The sequence below is a fragment of the Phyllostomus hastatus genome, unplaced genomic scaffold (genome assembly GCF_019186645.2).
Source record: "Phyllostomus hastatus isolate PE091 unplaced genomic scaffold, TTU_PhHast_1.1 phas_contig_40, whole genome shotgun sequence".
In the NCBI taxonomy this organism is placed as follows: Eukaryota; Metazoa; Chordata; class Mammalia; order Chiroptera; family Phyllostomidae; genus Phyllostomus; species Phyllostomus hastatus.
This window is the reverse complement of record NW_025333872.1, coordinates 70218481-70240571: the sequence shown is the minus strand read 5'-3', so window position 1 is coordinate 70240571 and position 22091 is coordinate 70218481. Positions and strand designations below refer to the sequence as shown.

General features: G+C 42.1%; 1 protein-coding gene across 2 annotated transcripts in view; it reads right to left on the bottom strand.

The window, feature by feature from the left end:
• Nucleotides 1-21243, bottom strand: part of NCOA7 (nuclear receptor coactivator 7) — a 134789-nt gene extending 113546 nt beyond the window's left edge. For both annotated transcript variants that reach the window (XM_045842746.1, XM_045842747.1), the window contains exon 1: nucleotides 21111-21243. The gene's annotated coding sequence lies outside the window, so the exon portion shown is untranslated. The remainder of the gene's footprint in view (nucleotides 1-21110) is intronic.
• Nucleotides 21244-22091: the final 848 nt, after the last annotated feature.

Here is a 22091-nt window from a genome sequence, read left to right as displayed (position 1 = left end):
GATTAAATACGAAGCAGGGCAACAGTGGGAGCTGAGGATGAAGACATGGTCAGGATTAGGAGCAAGGAATAGCTTTCACGTCATACTTAAAGAGCTTGAACTTCACCCTAGGTATGTATTATGTGCGGCCCACCCCCTTCACCACACCTGACAGACATCACCAAGCAATCACACTGAACCCAGTGGCAGCACTCACAGCAGACATTACCAAACTCAGCAGAGCTGGTTCACGAGAATAAAGTCCTCCCATGTATACAAAAGGAAGCCACTCTAGGATTTTACATGAGGAAGCGATATGCACAGATTGTAGAAGATGGGCTTAAAAGAACTGAGCATAGGGTGAAGTAGATCTTTAGAAAGAAATTGCAGTAAAACTACTTCAGCGAGAAGGCAGCAGTATTTAACACAGATAGAGGGGGACTAAACTGAAGAAATGTTTAGGAGGCAGAGTCGTTGAGATCTGGCGACTCGTTCAACATAAACATGGGGAAGGAAGAAATGAAGGATGTCCGAGTTGCCGTTTCAGGGACGGGGTAGACGACTGTGACACCACAGATACAACGCAGTCCACAGGAAAGGGTCAGGCTGTGTGTGGGACGGGGGAGCAGAAACAGGTGACAGATCAGCTTTAGACATGTTGTCTCTGAGGTACCCCAGGGACACTCAGCTGGAGACATTCACCAGACGTGATCACATGCAAAGCACAGGAGTGCAGTTAGGGCTAAAGAAAAAGATTTAGAAATCATCAGCATGTGGTTGTCGTTAAGGGGGGAAAAACAATATGATGATGAGAACACCCCGCAACCACGACAACTATGCAGAAGGCCTTGTGTGGGAAACACAGTCTGAACTCCTGAGTGCTTTATCTCCATGTCTCTGATATGGGCTCTACCCTCGAGTTTACCAACACGCAGGGAAAATAAGACGAGCAAATAACTGAAATGTAGGGTTAGAAACTTGGGGCTGTCCCAAAGAACACTACTAAGAATCCAAAAGACACAAAGTTCAATTCTGACTGAGGTGTTAAAGTAAATCCTTCAGGCAGTTAGGATTTTAACAGGAGAAGAAGAGAGAGAGACAGCATTCCAGAAAGAGGGAACACCTGCACACAGGTACAATGTGAAAAGGGCCAGACACATTCAGGCAAGAAGGAAAGAGTGGCTACCAGGCAGGAAAAGCAAATGAATCACGATGCCTGCCTACTGTAAGTCATTTCAACATATTATCCACCTTATCTCTTTTAATCCTTACAACCACATTACAAGCTGGGTATCCATTAAAATGAGGCTGAGAGGTACTAGTTTCCCTAGTTCAACAGGAGCAGTTGAACCAGCACAAATCCAGTTTTGTGTAAATTTCAATGCCTTTCAATAACTGTGGAGCCAGGAGGCATTTAGATATGAGCTAGTAGAGGGGGGGAAAAGTCTGGAATCAATAGCAACCCGTACTTTAGCATAATCCTGCAGGTGAAGACAAATGCACCTGGCACTGGGAGGACTGGGTCATTGAGACCTCTGGGAGGACATCTTTTACTCTCTCCCCAAGCTTGAAGTAAGTTTTCTTTTTTTTTTTTTTTCTAAAGTCAGCTCTTTTTTTTTAAAGATTTTATTTATTTATAATTATTTTTAGAGAGGGAAGGGAGGGAGATAGAGAGAGAGAGAGAGAAACATCAATGTGCGGTTGCTGGGGGTTATGGCCTGCAACCCAGGAATGTACCCTGGCTGGGAATCGAACCTGGGACACTTTGGTTCCCAGCCCGCGCTCAATCCACTGAGCTACGCCAGCCAGGGCTTGAAGTAAGTTTTCGACAGTCCTCCTCCTAACCAGATCCAGCACAAGGCCCAATTCTGCTCTGAAGCCTCCCCTGCCCACTTGAGCGCACTGCTCTCTCTTCCTTAGGAGCTTATTTCACATGTCACCTATCATTTACTGGAGACACTTCACCATACACTGGGTGACAATGGACAAACCACCTCATTTAGCCTCCCCAGCCATAAACAAACAGAAAGTTCCTTCCAGACAAAAACCGTGTTTCACATTATCCTTGAATTTTCCTTAATACCTAACATAGAACTAAAAAGACAATCCACATAAAAGCTAAGCAAGAAACTACTCTGGACTTGGGGTAAGGTCAATTATATGGCCAACTGATAGAAATCCAAGCATTCCCAGGGGATGCAGACTCAAATCAGCCTCTCTCGGACTCCAGAAAGGATCAGAATGCAAGCTCTCTACCCTGTCCTGGGCCAGGTGGTTTATTTTAAAGTTCTTCTCCTGCACACCACGGTATGCAATGATCTCTCTTTATTAGATTGCACCTCATGAATAAAAATGAAGTCATAACAATCTAATTGGAATATTTTTATATTGCAAGCTGAGCCAGATATTTAGTTCCAGTGAAAAAATATTGACAAAAATAAGCACAAGAGAAAAGGATTAAATGATCTAAGAACCGACATCTGGTACTGCTGCATCTCTTTAGAACTGGCAAAGCTTTTTTCTTTTTAATATATTCTACTCGAAAACTTAGAAATATGCTAATCTTTGGTTTCTTTTAAATTTCTGGGGATTTTTATATTCCTTAAACAAGACAGATACAGCCCTTTCCGCTACAGACACATCAACAGATTAGCCAGAAAGAAATCAGCAAAGTATCCTATAAAAATGATTTGCACAGAGCAACACACAGAAGCCTTCATGCTTCAGTGAAGAACCAGAGCTCATAAAATCAATCTCTATTGCAAACTACATTTTCCATTATAAGTGGTTATAATGGGCTTCTTAAAAGCCCTTCTTTCACCTAATGTTGACTTTTCCTCACATTAATAAGCTCTAGACTCATCCGAACACTGAATTACAAGTCTCTTGCATTTATGGTGTGTCACAGACCAAAAAGAATTTTATGAGGGAGTACAAGATGAATCTTCTATCTAAATATTTTTATTTTGTGATCTTAAATCAGGATAGTCAATTTAAACTAAATTCAGTTCATTATTCAAATAAAAATGGCACATCCACAATTCTTACCTCATAAAAGCTGTGCTGAAGACAAAGTATGTCTGGACTGTCAGCAAAGTGCTCCCTGTTTGAGACCCCAGTGCCACTTAGCAAGAATCTAAGCACAGAGCTACTGGAGACTTCCTAACTCTATCCAACGAGTGTGGACCCATGCAGTCCAGGGCGGCTTCTGGCTTCACATCCAACATACAGCGGCTCCTTGTACATTCAGGTATAACCAGTCCAGACTGGGGGGTAAGAAACAGTACTCATGATGTCCAACTGTTTTCCCCAAAACATGTTTTTATTATACAAATGAAATAATGACAAGAACATGCTTTGAGGCTTGGTCACACTAAACTTGGCCATTTAAGGAACGGACCAAAATGTTTCTTTCTGTGCAGCCACTTAAAGGAAATATAATGGGTGTTCAGTCTTTCTCAAAGCCACACTGTCATCTAAAATAACAAAGGAAGAATATTCAAATGTCAGTGTTAAACACAGTCAGAAATTTGAATATTCTCTTTAACAAGAGACCTGGAAAGAAAGACATAGAAACAGATACAAAAGTATGCCACCAATATACAAGGGGAGCATCCAGGAGAAATGCCCCAAATAAGCAAATGTATGTCACAAAAACAAAACAAGAGAAAACAGAACTTAACAGCAATGAGGAGCTAAAAAGTTACGCCTGAATCCAGGTGATGATCAAGGACTGGCCAGTGGTCCACCACCTGTGGAAATGGGTCCAAGCCAATGGATGGAAAAATGAATGGAGAACTCATCAACTCTTATTTAATTATTCTTTGCCTGGGGAACTAAATTAGGCCTGAAAAGAACTAAACAAATGTAAGTTTCAGTGCTCTCTTACCAGTATGAGCAAAGAGATTACATTAAAGCAACTAGATACTCTAAATGAAGACCCATCTCTGGGCTAGACAGATCATTTTATAAGTTCTCGCTAAGAAGAGAATGTGCGAGGGACTTTCTAAAATATCACTGGCAGGGTCAGGAATTGTTGAAAATGTGGAAAGTGCCAGAAGCCTGACCACAGGCAAATACATTTTCATGTTCAACAATAGTTAGAAAAAGGATTATGCAAATTACATACTGGAGAACACCACAAAGATCCCCAGCAAAAAAAAAACAAAAAACAAAAAACAGAAATGATCACTAAAGATAGGTTGGCAAAGACTTGGAAGAGGAGGCGTTGAACCCTGAGGTCTAGACTATTCACAGAAAGCCAACCATTCAGTACTGTGCTGTAGACACAAAGATGAAGATGGTATTCATGGTCCAGGAAGCTCAGGTGGAGCAAGCAACTGAAAACCATCAATAGTTCAGTGCTCTGACACTGGCAGAACACAAAGGGGAAGCAACAAACTCTGCCAGAAAGGGAAGGAGCAGCAGGGAAGCTGCACAGGTAATGCTGGAGCTGGGCTCTGAAGAAGGAGCAGGAGTGTCCCAGACGATGAAGGCAGAAGAATTTCAGCTCATCAGGCAGCATGAGGATGTGCAAGCCATTGGGAAGGAATGGGTACTGCTCAGGGACTTCTGAGGGGTCTGATACAGCTGGAGTGAGGGCTGGTGGCGGGCAGGAAATTCAGGGAGAAGTGGCTTAGCCAAACTACACTGACCTAATTTCCCTCTTGGACATAGCTACTATTGTAGGACATCAAAGAAATAAGGTAAACACAGTGTAATTGTACTTAAAAGTCATCTGATGTTTCTCTTGCTATGCTTATGGATAAGATGGAGAAAACTGGGCTGGACATGGGTGGATGCTTGTATGATTAAATGGATAAACGGAAGCACTGAACCACTGTACTATAAAGAGGTATGTGCTAACTGACTGACCTCAACACAGAGCTGGGAGCTGACCTCCATCCTCTACATAGGGGGAGACTGTAAATAGTTTAATGCAGTATTCCTTCTTAGACCCTGCCCTCATCAGTAAATTTACCACTAACTTGATTTAAAAAAAGGGATCTCCTCATTAGACTTCTAGTGGGATAAATAACATACTGAATAATAAATAGCATTTGGATTCAGACAGACCTCAGCTGTCCCCAGAAAGGTGGAATTTACCCCCCATGAATCTCAGGTTCTGCATATGGGTGAGGTGCTAAGGAATGAAAGAGGCAGAGCTCACCGTTAGCACAAGTGAGTATGGTTTACAGTTTTAGGCGACAGTAAGATCCATAGACCCAATGTGCGACTCCCCTGCATACTCCCCCAAAACAACACTAATGCAATCAGCTCAGAATAAAAAAAGATTATGACGCTCTCCGTGCCACCTTCTTTGAAGATTAGAATATATCAAGGTGACTGCATTTAACTCTGGGTCTCACACTGTTAAGAGAAATATAAGGAAACTGGAGTAACCAGAATGAGTAAGTGACATAAAACTAAATTTTAGGAATATTAGTCAAAGGAACTGGTTACGCTCAGCCTGGAAAGAGCTGGGATGAAATGACAGCTATTTTTAAATATGTCAAGGATCTTATCTTGTAGAGGATTTAGGCTTATACAAACAGACCTTCACGGTATACACCTAGAAGTAGGCATTAGGCATGGAGGGAAAGGGGTCTTGGCTCAAGTACAGAAGAACTGTTTTACAGACAGATGCAAAGAGCTGCCTCCAGAGAGCGTGGCTTCCAAATCCCCAAAAGTGGTTGTGCACAAGCAGAAGGGCCACTTCAGAAGGCTGCTGTAAATAGAGCAGCAGTTCTCAGCCTTGTCAAAAGCCACACCCCTCATTTAAATAAGTATATTACTCCTCTCATAAAATTAAAATTAAGTTCACAGATAATATAACCTACTTACACACTTAATTTTATAAAATGTATATTATATAATGCCCAAAGGAAAGTAATAACAGGCATTTCAATATGTAAATTCTCAAGGTCAAAAAATCTATGTAATACCCTCTGCAAAAGAAGTAATTTATAACAGGTATTCCAATAAGTAAACTCTTAGGCACAAGTTCATTGGCAGACATAACGAAACACTTAGATGCTTACGCCTACTTACATGGGACAAGTTTAGCTGCAGGAGAAATGAGACCAGGAACTACTCCATATATAACGAGAAGTACAGGAAAATGAAAGAGCAGAAGTGAGAGGCAGGGAGACGATGGGTAATGGACGGGGCAGGGTGGTGCACGGAATATTAGAATAAAGATTGAGCTATAAATAATAACCAAAGTGATATTTCCATGCATGGCAATTTAGAACTAATCTTTCTTTTCTTTAGAATGTCTCAGTAAATATCCACATAGGTTCTAAAGAAGAAAGGAAATTCCCAAGTATAAGGGACAATTTTTCATTGTCGAGGACTATCCTATTTGTTGCAGGACATTTGGCAACTCTGCTTCCCCCAACTGAATGCTCGTAGTGTCCCCCGCAACATCCATGCCAACCAAACTGCAACTTTGTGGGGAAATACTGCACAACTATTACAGGGGGAACGTTCAGCATTATGGGTGAACTAATATTTAAAGTTTTTTAATTAAAAATATTTTATTTGAAAAATTCTTTCAAAGCTGGTATTATAAATTCCACACATGAGAAGTTCCCTGTTTTGAAGATGCTTCAGTTAGTCTGTGCTTCCCCTGACCCACCCCTTTGACCGTGTTACTAAGGCAGCATAGCACCTTTGGAGCAGGACAGGCCTGACTGGATTTCAGACCCTAGCATTTCTATGGTATGTAGCCATGGGCAAGTTACTCAATTTCTCCAGCTCTCAGTTTCCTTGTCTGTAAAAGAGCTGATACAGAGATTAAATGTTTCCTCAATTAGTGTCCCATGGAACAGAAATTCTATCCACTGAGATTTCAATGAAGCCAAATGTTCGAGTACTCATGAAAATGATTCCTACCTTCCCGCAACACCTATCGAGTTATATTCAAATTTGCCCCCAACATTAAAATCATATAGAGAACTAGCTCAAGCTTGGAAGTTCTGGAGGATATAAAGATGGCAACAAGTAGCAACAGTTAAACATTTACTGAACATTAACCATATGCACCAAATTTTTTGTTCAGTGTTGTTACACAGAGAATAATCTTTACGGCTGTATGAATGTGTCAATATTCTCAATCCTTTTCAAATAAAAACTTTGAAGTTTAAAAAGCTTACAGAACTTCTTCAAGGTCAGAGAGACATGAGTTGGAGCCACAATGGTCAGCTGTGTGTGCCACCGAAAGCAGAAGCACTGCCAACGGTCTCTACCACGAGGCTGTGTTACTCCACAGAATTTTCACTCCAACTCCCTGGTTCTTCCTGAACTCACCCACCACTGAAAAGAATGAGAGGGTGAATACCAGCTTTCTGGCCAATTTTCCTTTAAGGTATATGTTCTAAATTTAATTTCTCCAAGGAAACTTCAATTACTAACCAGGGAGATAAAATTTAAATAAAACAATCAGAAAAGAAGGTGTAATAAAAATTACTGCCAAATAAAATGGGTTATGCACAGAGAAGTACCAGTGGAAAGAAAACGGCCAGGTCACAGCGGCCAGTGTTGTCGGGTGTTTGAGTGGACAACGCCCAAAGCAATCATATGTGGTTCCACCTCAACAGTGCTACACAATCCACAGTCATCTGTGCACCAGAAACAGTTGTATCCTCAGTGCCAATGTTCTCTCTCACAGCACGCACAGGAGGACAGCAATTCTATCAAGTTCCGCCTCACATTTCCAAGGTAAAAATGGACAGAGAGGCAAGCAGTGCTTTAGTTAGTACAGTCTAAACTGTGGTAAATACACAAACATGGTTCAGGACAAAGCCATAATGAAAAGTGTCCAAGGGGCTGGAAACCTGCCCAACATGAAATTAAGTCAGCATTGTGAAACACTGTGACCTCTTCTTGAAAAAAAATTATGCACATGAGTTTCAACTATAATTTTCCAAGAGACTGGATTAAGAAACCACATTTACAGTTTAAGTACTTTTCTATTAAAGGTTTATTAAGTTGCTTGATATAAAAGTACTTGCAAAATTCAAGAGAAAAATGGTCTGCTGCTAGATTGGACTGTTCTCAATTCTGCGGTCCTTTCCTGAAAAAGAATTATACAATGGCTCTGCCACTTCGTGGTGCTTTGCACTAACACCCAGAGTCTATATCTCCGTCCACTTGACCACGTGGCTTGTATGGACCAGCAGACCAAGGATTAACACTGCACCTAATTCAACTGAGACACCTGGCAGGTCTCTGCACTTCACCATAAGCATACATTCCAATACGCTTTTCCTTCTCCAGTACGAGTTCCAGGATAAAGACGTGTGGGAGAGACTGGACCGCCTGCCTCAACTTTAGAGTCAGCCCCGCCCTTCCCAATCTGACCAAGAGCAGCCAACCACAGTCACCCTGCAGATTCATGAATGTGAAATAAATTATTTGTGGTTCTAAGCCACTAAAATTGGAGGCTGTTATGTAGCATTATCACAACAAAAAAAACAATATACCCTTTGAAGTATCCTGATCTACAAATTACTTTGTGGATTTTTACCAGCAAGATCGAAGCCACATAGTACATATTACTTTCTGTATAGATAATTCTACCAAGACCTGGAATGCCAAAACCCAGAGACAAAAGCAGCCAACTAAAACAAATAGCCTAAGAGGCTTCCTTTCCTTTCAGCTGTCATTTACCCCTTAACCAAGGTGCACGGCTATGTAAGTTTAGCTATAAGAAGGCATCATCTGACACCAAGGGTGATTTCTGCAAATCTTAGTATATTCATCTATAGGCTTGGATTTTTTTTTTTTGTTATGGGCTGAATTGTGTCACCCCCCTCCCCCAAATGTTGAAGTCATATCCACAGTATCACAGAATGTGACCTCATTTGGAAAGAGGGTCAATGCAAATGTAATTAAGCTGAGGTCATACTGGAGTGTGGTAGGCCTCTAATCCAGTACAACTTATGTCCTTATAAGAAGATGGCTATATCAAGATTGAGACACACAGGGAAATCATCACATGAAGACAGAAGCAGATATCACAGTTATGCAGCTACAAACCCAAAAATGCCAAAATCACCAGAAGCCAGAAGAGACCAGGAAGGATTCCACTACAAGTCTCAGAGAGATCGTGGCTTTGCCCACACACCTGAGTGTAGACTTCTAGCTGCCAGAATTGACAATGAGTTTCTGTTGTTCCAAGCTTTTTAGAGTTTATGGTGCCTTGTCAGGGCGGCCCTAATCACCTAATTCACTTTCTAGAAAATCTATACACTACTACTGTTCCAAAAAGATACGGCATCAAAAATGGTATTATTCAATACATTCCCACCATGTCTGTTCTGCCACTTTCTCTTATATTTTAAAGGAAATGTGGGCATGTACTTGAGAGCACTGGTAAATATTATTGTAAATATTACAGCAGAAAGCTCACATAGTTAACATCTGTACCCAGGAGATAATTCAAACACACCGTATTGGAGTAGATGAACTAAGAGCTGACCTGTTTATCAAGAGGAAAAAATCATATAAAAGCGTTTGAAACATACTGAGAACGTAGCATCACCATGGCTCACGCCACTCTTATCACAGTTTTAGTAATTTAAGTCTAACAAACTCATTCTGCTAGATTTCTTGTACACACTTATGTTGTGTTGTACCATTGTTTAATTGCTCTTCACACCCACATTCCTCCCCCACTGTAAGCTCCCTAAGGGAGCTCCCTTACAAACACACACAACAACTCCTAGTGTAGGCTAGACATAGGATTTATGTTTATTACGTTGACTTTTAATTTGGGCCTCTGACTTTTAATTTGTTAGGGCTAAATACATAAAAGAAACTAACTGACTTTGGCCCTAGCCAGTGTGGTTCAGGTCACGGTTCAATTCCCAATGAGGGCACATGCCTAGGTTGTGGGTTCAGTCCCTGCTCTGGGTGTGTAAGGGACCCAACCAATGTTTCTCACATCAGTGTTTCTCTCTCTCTCTCTCTCTCTCTCTCTCTCATCTCTCTCTCTCTCTCTCTCTCTCTCTCTCACTCTCCCTCCCCCCTCCTCTTTTTCTAAAAAGCAATGAAAAAAAAATGTCTTCGGGTGAGCATTAAAAAAAAAGAAAGAAACTGACTTTGGGTTATGGAACAATAAAATATTGCCTTTATTTAGATTAGTGATCTCCATTTTTTAAAGTTATATTCCACATAATAAAAGTATCAGAATAAAATTTTATGTATATTTTTTACTTATATAAAAACATGTCTTCTGCACTAATATATGCATTATAAACCACATAACAAAATAAGAAGTCATAAAAAGATAATATAGACATTCTAACAATTTTTTCCCTCATGGGGTATGTGACTCTCAGTTTAGAAACAGACCAGGGTAGCAGATAGTGCCAACATTTCCTGTGATTTGGCCCTTCCCAAGAAATGCAAGATCTATGAGAATCTGACATGTTTATGAATTTTAAACACATTCTCAGGCAGATTCATGGAATTGTCTTGATCAAGCAAGCACTATTTTGGAGATGATTACAGAGTTGTCCTTGCAACAGGATGAATTTTTATATTGGTAAAGTCCCATTCTATAAATGCATTTACTAACTGTGGTGTTCTCTGCAAAGGGAACCCTTTAGTTTTTTTTTCATGAAAACCTATTATCAAGTTTTCAGGCACATTTCTATAAGACTGAAAGAACCAAACTATATAACATCCTGATCTTGAAGATAACGGAGAAATAAGGATGAATGAAGGTGAAGATAGGACAGAAAACTCACAAATCATCTTCTAAGAATGTTTTCAACACAACACCACCCAATCTTCCTGTGTTCCACGTGCATGTACAAGGTCTGTCCAGAAAAGGTCTAGCCATTGTTAATATAATGAGAAGGGTTTGTGTGACATCAATGGAACCTGGCAGCCAAGGTGAGTGGACTGGAATGCACATGCGTCAACAATGACGACTTCACTGTACTAGCAGTCAGTGGGGACAGCAGAAGACATTGAGTGTGCACGTGTACTGTGTGGCCATCACATTGAAAATGACTGAGCGAGTAGAACAACAAATCTGCATCAAATTTTGTGTTAAGTTTGAACATTCCTACACAGAAACTACTGGGATGATTCAGAAGGCACCAGCTATAGGCAACCGGTAATTGGCAGCTTCATCATGACAACACACCCACTCATGTATCATGTCTCGTAGAGTTTTCTGGTGAAACATCAGATCATCCAGATGACTCAGTGCCCCTATAGCCCAGATATGGAGCCCTGCCAAACTTCTGGCTTTTCCCAAAAATAAAGTCACCTTTGAAAGGGAAGAGAGTTCAGACCATCGATGAGATTTAGGAAAATACAAAGGGGCAGCTGATGGTGATTGGGAGAACTGTGTGAGGTCCCAAGGTGCCTATTTTGAAGAGGACTGAGGCATCATTGTCCCATGTACAACGTTTCTTGTCTCTTGTATCTTCTTCAATAAATGCCTCCATTTTCCATAATACATGGCTGGATACTTTCTGGACAGACCTCAACACTGCTAGAAAGGCATAATGTAAAACACAACCTCTATCAGCTTACTGTAAGACCTAAAGCATAACACACTCCAACACTGAACTTGTGGCACAAGTGTTTACGTGCCAAACAATCTGAAATCAGGGGTACAGAAGATATCTATAGGAGACCGTTTTGCGTGGCGTGGGCCCAGCTCCCACTCAGAGATGCACAAGACCCACGCCCACAGATAGGTTCTCCCATGGGGAATCAGGCCTATAATGTGCCTAGGCTGCTTTGAGTCTTGCTCTTGCTAAAAAACTCCCTCACCCTGAATTGAGGACATTTACTACAAAGTAACTTCCTAAAATCCATGCTAAACCGTCCAAGGATGAGTGTAACCGATTCAACCACTTTTGCCTTTCCATTTGCAAATATCCCTCTTCTGTGATGTGATTAGCAGCATTGGCTCCTTTGTTTTCTGTAAAAGGTAACCACCTAAGGCTAACCTGTGCATTGTAAATGATGACCATCATATAATGTGCCGAGAAACCCAATAAAGGCCAGTCACAGCAAGGGCCAAGGCGTTTGCTTCCCTTGAGAGAAAAGCCATGCTGTCCCTTTTCCTCCACCGGGCTCTGTGTGAATGTCTCATTTCATCCATAATAACTCAGACACTTTGGGCTGGTGTCTGCATCAGATATCTTGGGAAGTGTTCATGGAACTGAGTATCTACCTGGTGCCAAATATTGGCTTTAAAGAAAGAAATGTGCAAGGAGTTTCAGCTAGAGAGAGCAGCCAAAAGCCTGGAGGCAAGAATTCCCCTACACACACACACACACACACACACACACACACACACACACACACACACACACACATCTCCTCCCCCACTTGGTATAAGGAGTACTGAGGACTCTGACCCTACTGGAGTGCTGAGCTCATGCAGGTGGAAAGTGGGAGACAAAGGTGAGGCCTGAAATGTGCAGAAGACACAATTCCATTATGACCTACGCAGCATTCTCTGGCTTAAACTTCCAAGAGAAAGCCACCCCCCATAAATTCTCATGAATCACTTAACTTGGTCTACTTATTCTTGAAGAACAAGCCTTGGGGCTGATCTATACACAAAGCAAGTAAGCTAAATGCAAGAAAATATCAAGCAGATGGCATGTGGGTGAAGAGGATGGGGAAGTGAAACATGAGTAGCTTTGAAAGCAGGAAAATAAAGTAAAATATGTTCAGATGAATATGCATTTGATAAAGAAGCACAGAATGTAAGAATCCTATAATTTTAATAATTTCTAACAAATATCACTGCAATACATATGGATAACAAATAAAAATGCGAAAAAATGAAAACGATCCCATCAATGGGCAAAAACGCTTCAACATTATGTCACTTTCCTGACTTTCTTCTCTGCAGGTGCATTTTGAAATCAAATCACAATCTTCTTGTACATACAGGTGGGTGTACTATTATTTAAAAAATAATTCCATTGTTGGATTTGTCTCTAAGGTTTACAGTATCACCCCTGATAATAACTAATATTTATATACTTGCTTACTCTGTGACAGAGTTCCAAGTTCTTTACAGATACTTATCTAAATCTCAATACACTGTGGGAGATACTGTTCTATTCACTTTACACCTGAGAAAATCAAGAAGAAATTAATTTGCCTAAGTTCACACTGCTAGTAAACGGTGGAACACAACTCCAATCCAGGCAACAGGCTCCAAGGTGCCTGCTCTTACCATCACCTACCATACCGCCTGCCTCCTAGAGACAACATCCTCATCACTGAATGTAAACCTCATCTCTGACTTCCTTAGGATACAGTCTTAGAACAGAGTCACTGTTGCCGAGGGATTCCACCATGAGCTAAACTGCTTTCCACCTATGATATACCAACATACCCTGTCACCATCCGTTGAAAGGAAATGTGACCCAATCTAAACCTTGCCAGCATTGTTATGGACTTTTAAAATCTAATGCAATAAAGTTGAATTAGTTTTTCATGTCTTGGAAATTTGTAGCTTCTATTTTATGAATTTTCTATTCCTATTACAGACTGAATGTTTGTGCACCACCGCCATTCATATTTTGAAAATCTAATGCTCAAGGTGATGCTATTATTAGATGGGGTCTTGGGAGGTGATTAGGTCATGAAGACAGTCCCTTCATGAATGGGGTTAGGGTACTCATAAAAGAGGCCCCCCAAAGTTCCCTAGCTCCTTCCTCCACGTGAGGATGCAAAGAGAAGTCAGCAGTCTGCAACCAGGAAGAGGGCCTTCACCCAAAACTTGATGATGCTGACACTCTGATCTTGGAGTTCCAGCCTCCAAAATTGTCAGCAATAAATTTCTGCTCCTTAAAAGCTACTCAGTCTATAGTATTTTGTTATAGCAGCCCAAATAGACTAAAGTTCTTTCTAGAATGCTTTTTTAGAGTTAAGGTATGTTAAATTGAAACTATTTTAGAAGATGCTGTGGTTCCAGATAAACAGAGGATTGCTCACGAGCAGTTTCAAGGGGACCCTACAGCCAGGCAGAACTTCGGGAGGTCATCACCAGGACCTGGGGCTGAGGGCTCAGCGCTAAGCACCTAGGACCATAAGGACTGAGCAGACTGTCCCAACAGACTAACAGCCTGAAACTGAGCTTTATACTGTACGTCAGGGGCTATGCTTATCCAATTGCTAGAATATGCATTACTGCTACTCAGGGCACCCCCAATTCCTGGTACCAACATCTCTGGCTTGCTTAGTGAGGCCAGAATTATAGAAAGATGAAAGATCTTGAGGTTTCTCACACCTGTGGAGTCATCTCACAAATTTTTCCTATTCTACACAACACACCTGGTTAGTGATCAGAGTCAGAGGATTCTACATGCACAGTGCTGAGCACACACTATTAAATTCCTACTCTGCAAATCCTCTGTTAATCAGTTAACAGCAAGTCACCTCATGTCAGCCACTTTGCAACAAAACTGAGTACCCTGGACACCATCTGGTTACTTGACTTGCAATTAAAAATACCTCATTCACATACTACGGAGTCACTTCTTAGGAAGGACCACTCTCTCCAGGTGGCTTATGTCATCTGTCAGGGTCAACATTTCATAATTTCTATTTCTTAAGAGTAACACTGCCTCCTATTAGATCCCTAAACTTTAATGGCACCCCCTTTGGAGGCTTTCACTCTTTTGAGTACCAATAACAGAGGCAAACCCAGGAGGAGAGACATAAAAAGACACTCTCCCAGAAGGCCATAATAAGTATGAAGTAATTTTTAATGAATGTCAACAGAATGTTTGTGAGTTAGTACCATAAGGCAAGAATGCTAAAGAAAATAATTCAGACATGCTTTCTACTGAGGATAGAAGAAATGAATGGTTAAATAAAAGCTTTAACTTTAGGCTGTATTTTTTTCCGACCGATCTTAGCATGCTAACCAAATAGCCTGCTAAGTTAATTTTTAGTAGAAAGGCAATTACTATTTACTATTTATGATAAATGCCTGTTCCCAGTATGGAAGCCTGCTTAGGTCACTAAATTACATGTGGAAGGTTCCATAAGTTTATGGAATGTCAACCAAGAAGAGCCCCTGGAGATGACAGCAGAACCAAGTGTAGTTTGCTAATGGAAATAGGACAGTCCTGGCTGGCGTAGCTCACTGGATTGAGTGCAGGCTGCGAACCAAAGCATCACAGGTTCGATTCCCAGTCAGGGCACATGCCTGGGTTGCAGGCCATGGCCCCCAGCAACAGCACATTGATGTTTCTCTCTCTCTTTCTCCCTCCCTTCCCTCTCTAAAAATAAATAAATAAAATCCTAAAAATATATAACAATAAAATTATTTTTAAAAAAAATAGGACAGAGTGTTCCAAGTAGAGGGAACAGCATGGAGAAGAAAAATCACATGTTATGCATGTGTAGGAAGTAACAACCAGTTTTTGTATTACTGAATATTCTTAACTTGAGCTCCACAAAGACATTTAAACAAAATAGTGTATGTGCTGTGTGAGACCACGGCATTTCAGATTTCTTTAAAGAGCCCAGGATTTGGCATGTATGAGGGTGAGTTAATAACAACTGTGGGCCCAATGCATCGCAGGAAGTAGTACAGGACAAGAGAGGAATTTCTCAGGGCCCAAGAGACTGGGCTAAGATTCCTAGGTGGACTCTCTTCCTGGGTAGTTTGGAAATCCTTAAGGTTTGAAGAGGGAAATTTAGAAGGAAGACCGGCTGAAATGCAGAGGAAAGGAGAATGCAATCCAACCATCTAAAGCAGGTGAGGAGGCAGAGCAGGGCAGAAGGAATTAAGAGATAAAAGCAGGCCAGTAGACTGAGCATGGGCCTGTGAAGGAAAAGGTCGAAGGTTTGATTTTCAGTGGGGCACATGCCTGAGTTGCGGGCCAGGTCTCCAGCTGGGAGCATGCGAAAGCTAACTGAAGGAGAGCCAACTGATTGAAGTTTCTCTTGCATGTTGATGTTTCTCTTGCTCCCTTTTCCCTCGCTCCAAAAATAAATAAATAAAAACTTTAGTCCTGGCTGGTGTGGCTCAGTGGATTGAGTGCTGCTGTCCTGCGAACCAGAAGGTCACTGGTTGGATTCCCAGTCAGGGCATACGCCTGGGTTTTGGGCCAGGTCCCCAGCTGGGTTTTGGGGGTGTGCGAGAAGCAGCCAATAGATATATCTCTCATGCATCGATGTTTCTCTCCCTCTCTTTCTCCCTTTCTTTCTCCCTCCCTTCCCCTCCCTCTCTCTAAAAATAAACAAATAAAATCTTTAAAAAACAGAAGCAGGCCAAATGTTCATATTTGATTATATATACATAAAATGTCACTGGAGCATTCTCAACTAACTGATAATACTGGTTGCCAGTGGCTAGGAAAAGCAGGAAACTAGGCGGGAAAGCCGAGGAGTCCTTTCACTGTATACCTATCTGTACCATTTGAATCATACTGAAATACTACCTACTACAAAGATTATTCTTATAAAACACATAAAGGCTATTGGAATGAGATGCCTCTATGTACAAAATGAGCCCACATCTCTCTCCAAATCGTGTCCACTGTTTCCACTTGCCCTTCTGAATTTCCTTAAGAAAAGCCAATCTCTCTCTTGACCTGGATAATAAACATACCAAACTTATCAAACTAAACTTGATGTCATGTAGATGTAAATAACTATTTACCAGGTTAAATTCAACCAACTTAACAGGTAGTTGTCAAAACACCAGGAGGAAGTCTGGACAATTAATTAACCAGGGAACTCAATCTTTTAAATTTTATGGTAAATAAAAGAGGCTCAAAGTAGAAAGAATCTATATCTGATATATTAAAACAAGGATGAATCAAATAAATTACTGATGTGAAAGAGATCAGAAGTAAGATCCAGTGGTGAGTGTTACCCTAGTCTAGGCTAGCTCTTTGGCTAAAAATGATTTTTTTAATTATATGGAATGAATCTTTTATTTAGCCTAATACAGTATATAAGGCAGGTACTACAGAAATAACTGACTTAAATTGAATGGCTTTACCAATTTTAAGTTAATTATAAGTGGACATAAATTGAACAGTTAAAAAATAAGTGCAATTGAGTTTTGCAAAACTATGTAACATTGTTTTCCATTTGGCTATATAAGCTCAAATCTACTAAACTTGCAATACTTATTCAAAACATATTTAATGGAACTGATTAAACTTGTTAATCAAAAGCATACTATGTCCAGAGATCAATTTTGCAAATGTTTTCATTTACTTGGTTTTATGTTTATGTTTTGCCTTGTGCCACAAAGGATGTGAGTCAGCTTAAAACAATAAATTCAAAAATGGAAGAATACAATTAGATAAAAATCAGAATCAACAAAAACTAGGTAGAACAGAAGCTCTAGTATCAAAGGGAAAGTTAAAACATCAATATTAAGGTCATAGGTTTTTATAGGTTTATTAAAGCTGAGTTACAAATTTGACTTTGTTTCCTTGTTGCCAAATCAGAAAGGGAAATATAATCAGTCATCTGATTCCAGTTTTGCATGATGAAAAATAGACACAATGATTGCTCAAGGGAAGTAGAGTTTTTCTTTGGCATTTATAACTGAATGGAATTTCTTGCACGGTCTTCAAACAGGTGCTATAGAAGGGACCAAGATTTTAATAACCACATCTCATAAGTAATATAACAGATTTCTTGTGACTGTCTTTATTCATAGAATCCCTCCGTGTGAGCACAAGGGTGGGGGTGGGGTGGGGGTACTGCAAAGGATGCAAAACAAGGGCACCAAAGTACATAGTTTCTGAAGATGTGGCTAGACTCCTGGTCTAACACCTAGAATTGGAGGGACAAGGGGGCATTGTTCAGTCAACCTTGTGTAAACATTACTCTCAATTAAGCTTCTGATCAAATTCATGAGCAGATAACTCACTCTGGTACGTGCAGAAACAAAGGCATTCTATACTACAGTTGAGGGGAGATTAGTACACAACAATCACTCTTCAACCACCAGTTCCCCACATTTGAAATTCAAGGCTACACTAATTTTATTTTTTATACTTTTTCTGCAACCATAACAATTTTGGTTCCAACATACATGAATTGAGCAAATCCTATTAGATATAAACAACAAATATATGGGCTAGGGTAAAATAGGACTGAAATAAAAAAATTATGTTAGGATAAAAAAAAGATAGCATATAGCAAAGGAGGAATAGAGGCTTCTGCATTAAAAGTTTAGGGAAGCACCTGGCTGGTGTAACACAGTGCATTGAGCACAGGCCTGTGAAGCAAAAGGTAGCAAGTTCAAATCTCAGGGCACATGCCTGGGTTACAGGCCAAGCCAGGTCACCAGCAGAAGCCTCATGAGGCAACCACACATTGATGTTTCTCTCCCTCTCTTTCTTTGTCCCTTCTTCTCTCTCGAGACTTATAAAAAATAATTTTAAAAAAGGCTTAGGGAAGATACAAAAAAAAATAGGATACAGTAAATTCAGATCTCAGAATTGGATTCCAGTGATGCAGCTGGAGACAGGGTACTGAGGGCTCACGAGACAGGGCCCAGAGAACCATCCAATCAGAGACAGGGCCCAGACAGAGAACCATCCAATCAAAAAGGCATTGCAGGTGAAAGTGCAGGAGACACACAGAAAAATGCCTCTTCCATTCTGAGCTTAGGAACCCGCTCTTACTCCACTGATTTCAAGGCCAAATGTACCAGCAAAATTACAACACTCAACTTCCATTTGTCAAGTGAACAAGTAAGTGTTTATTATCTACAGCAAAGTAAAAAGAGTTTACTGAAACCATATGGGAGGGCTTTTTTGAGATGTCTAAAGTGAGCAAGAAAGAACAATGTAAATTAACTGCTCGATATCCTTCATTACAAATTTCAGATATGTAAAACGCAATTATCTTTTCTTCTTAAAGGGATTTTTTGCTTTGTTTCCAGGAACCATAATTTATTTTTCATCAGTACCCTCCCAATGTTGGTTCCCTTGATCTTACTAGCTTTTGCTTAAAAGTGTTATTTCCTCCCCAACTAAGAAGAATCCAAGTAGACTACAGAAGCAACAAGAATAAAATGCAGCTTACCATAGTTTTGTGAGAAATAAGTCTTTGGGGAAATATGTAAAGAGGATGGTAAAGAGGTATTAAAAAGGCAAAAAAGGAAAGAAAAAGAAAGCAAATAACTGAACCACACTTAGATAATTTTGTTAAGCAGGTTAATACTAACTCCCAAAACTTACAGAACAAAAAAAATTAAAACAATCAGAACAGGAACTACCATAGTGCAAAAAAAAATGTGATACAGTTATCCTTGATTTTTTTTCAAGAAGACATTAAATTTAAAACCAGAAAGGCACTGAATCTTTCAAACCCCCGATTTCATACCCTGGTTTGTCAAACTTGTAAACTGATATTCTTATACACTAAGGAAAACCCATATAGTTAAAAATGTGTATATATACCATATATTTTGAATCATTTAGGAATCACAGACACTTTTACATGCTTTATTTTTATCTCTCCCTGTAATAAAATACATTATAATTAGATCAACCACAAAAACTCAACTTTAAAGTGAGTTAATATGTCACTTATTAACTAAGTCACTGTTACCTCTGGAGTACAGTAACTTAAATTTTCTTTTAAACATGAATTGTACTTTTAAAAAACTGTTTGAGAGTTTAATTAAAATAAGTTTGATTACCAGTAAGACTGGAAAATATGCAAGCTTAGACATGAAATGAATTTGTAGTAGAAGTTGGGGAGAATTTACCTTATTAAGGGATGACATGTGGTCCTAAAAATGTCAAAATTCAAACTTAAGATGTTAACTGAATTTGACTATACATACAAATAAACAGTTTTAAAAATCCAGTTAAACTTTAACAGCCACAGGACAGACAAATACATTTTGAGGCCACATTTTCTTTAGATGAAGCTTGAAAAAGTCCGACAAAAACCGAACCCAGTAAACGCGCAATCAGCATCAGATGCAGGGGATTACGGGACTGAACTAGACGAAGGCTCTGTCCCCCTGGAGCTTACTTACACTGGTTCATTTTCCAAAGCTCTGAACCAGCAGTCCCCAACCTTCTTGGCACCGGGTACCGGTTTCGTGGAAGACAATTTTTCCGCGGAGAGCGGAGGGGCGGGGCAGGAGGCAGAGCTCCGGCAGTAAGAGCCAAGCTTCGCTAGCCCGCTGCTCACCTCCGCGGGTGCGGCCGGGTTTCTAACAGACCAGGGACCCGTCCCGGTCCGCGGCTCGGGGGCTGGGGACCTCTCCTCTAAACCATAATACCTCAATACAAAATTGGACCATACAATGATCCACTTTCCAAAACTCTAAACCTTATTGTTTTAAAAAGTAACCTGTTAGAATTCATAACCAGTGTCTCAGAAATACAAACCGTAAACCTAGTTGGAAGCTAGGCTGCGCCCAAGGCTGCCTCTGCTGGCCGGCTCAGGGCCCGCGTCCAGCTGATTCTCAACTCCCGACACCTGTAACAAACTTGCCACTCGTAAACACATCCCTCACACGAGCTGGAGGCTCCCAAGTAGGCAGCATGGGGAATACCCCAGCCTCCTGTATCCCCGACATAATCTGACTTCTACAAGGACCTTCTCTAACTGGCCCTAAAATGTTGGACGTAAGGGTTTGAGCCACCTAGTTTATGTACAAGCCAACCAGCTCTTAAATACACAGAAATCCACAGCGACTTCTGTATACCGCTAAAATAGCGCTTTCCATGTCTACACGTTTTTAGCTAAAACCGAAAAATAGCATCAGCTCATGCAGCCGAAAAAAATACGATACCACAGTTCTACCTGAGCTGCTGAAAATCGAAGGTCTCCCACGCCTAGATCAGCTTAACACCAATTTGTCCTCCCCATCCCGCCCACAGCGCGCCGTGGCCCAGGGGGTGGACTGGGAAGGGTCCAGCTTCCCTCTGCCTCCTCTCGGCCACCCGGGCTCAAAAAGAGGTTGTCAGGTTAACCAGGGGCTGCGCCCAGGGCCATGAGCACACCTCGGAATGCTCCAACGACACAGGCGCGAGGCAAGTTTGGAGGGTCCCGGACCCTGCCCCCCGTCTCTTCTCAGCTGCAGCATCAGCTGCGGGAGGCGGCGAGGGCTGGTCCCCACCTCACCCACCTACCTACAGGGCGGGGGCGCCGGCTCCTCGGGTCCCGGAGACGGGGATCGGACGCACGCATTTCTGGGAGTGGTGGCCTCAGATGGTCCGCGCAGGGGAACGCATCATCTAGGTGGGAGGAAGGAGCGGTCCTGGGGGGAACTCCGCTAAGGAAGAGAGGGGCCAGGAAGAAGGAGCGCAAAGGCGCGCGCGCCCCCGGGAACCCGCGTCTGAGCTGGTGGACGCGGCCGCCCCCGGGACTCCTCAGGCCTCTCCCAGCGAGCGGCGGCGCCCAGCCAACCTTGCAGCTGCGCCTGCGGTCAGGGCATCCGCGGCCACAGGCTCGCGGGCCGGGGCCGAGGAGGAGAGCTGCGGGTGGCGCGACGCCGGGTAAACGCCCGCCTCTAGCTCCGCCCGGCCAGTGCCACGCTCTGAGCCTCTCCGCAGCTGCGAGGGCCAGGGAGCTCGGAGGCCAAGCTGGGTGGCTGCGGCTGCAATTGCGGCATCCTCCTGGCCCAGGCGACCTCCGAGCTGGGAGGCAGGGCAGCACCTCTACCCGCCGGCTGCTGCGGCTTCCACGGCCCCCACACAGCCCCAACCTCCGCCCGGCGGCTCCGCCCCGGAGAGCTGCGCGCGCGGCCTCCGCAGGCCTCGGCCCATTGTGACGCCTCCCGAAAGCGAACTCGCTGCTGCCCCGGCGGCCAGACGCGGGGCAGCAGAGCCTGGGAGGTTCTTACCTCTCCTTGGGCTTCATTCCCTACAGTAGCTGGGCTGCTCTAGGCACCATTCTACCTGGAAAGTAAGGCTTTGACAGCAGAGCTGGAGTTAGAGGGTATCCTCAAGCTTTAAAGCCTTAAGTTTCATTCCAGCTCGGGAACCAGTAAATTCAGGCTTCTGCCCTTTCCGGCGGGGCGTTTCGCAAAGGGGCCCACCATCTCCGTCTCCCCCTCCTGCTCTCTTCCCCGGTACAGCATCCCGGATGCTGCCAAATTGAAATCATTACAG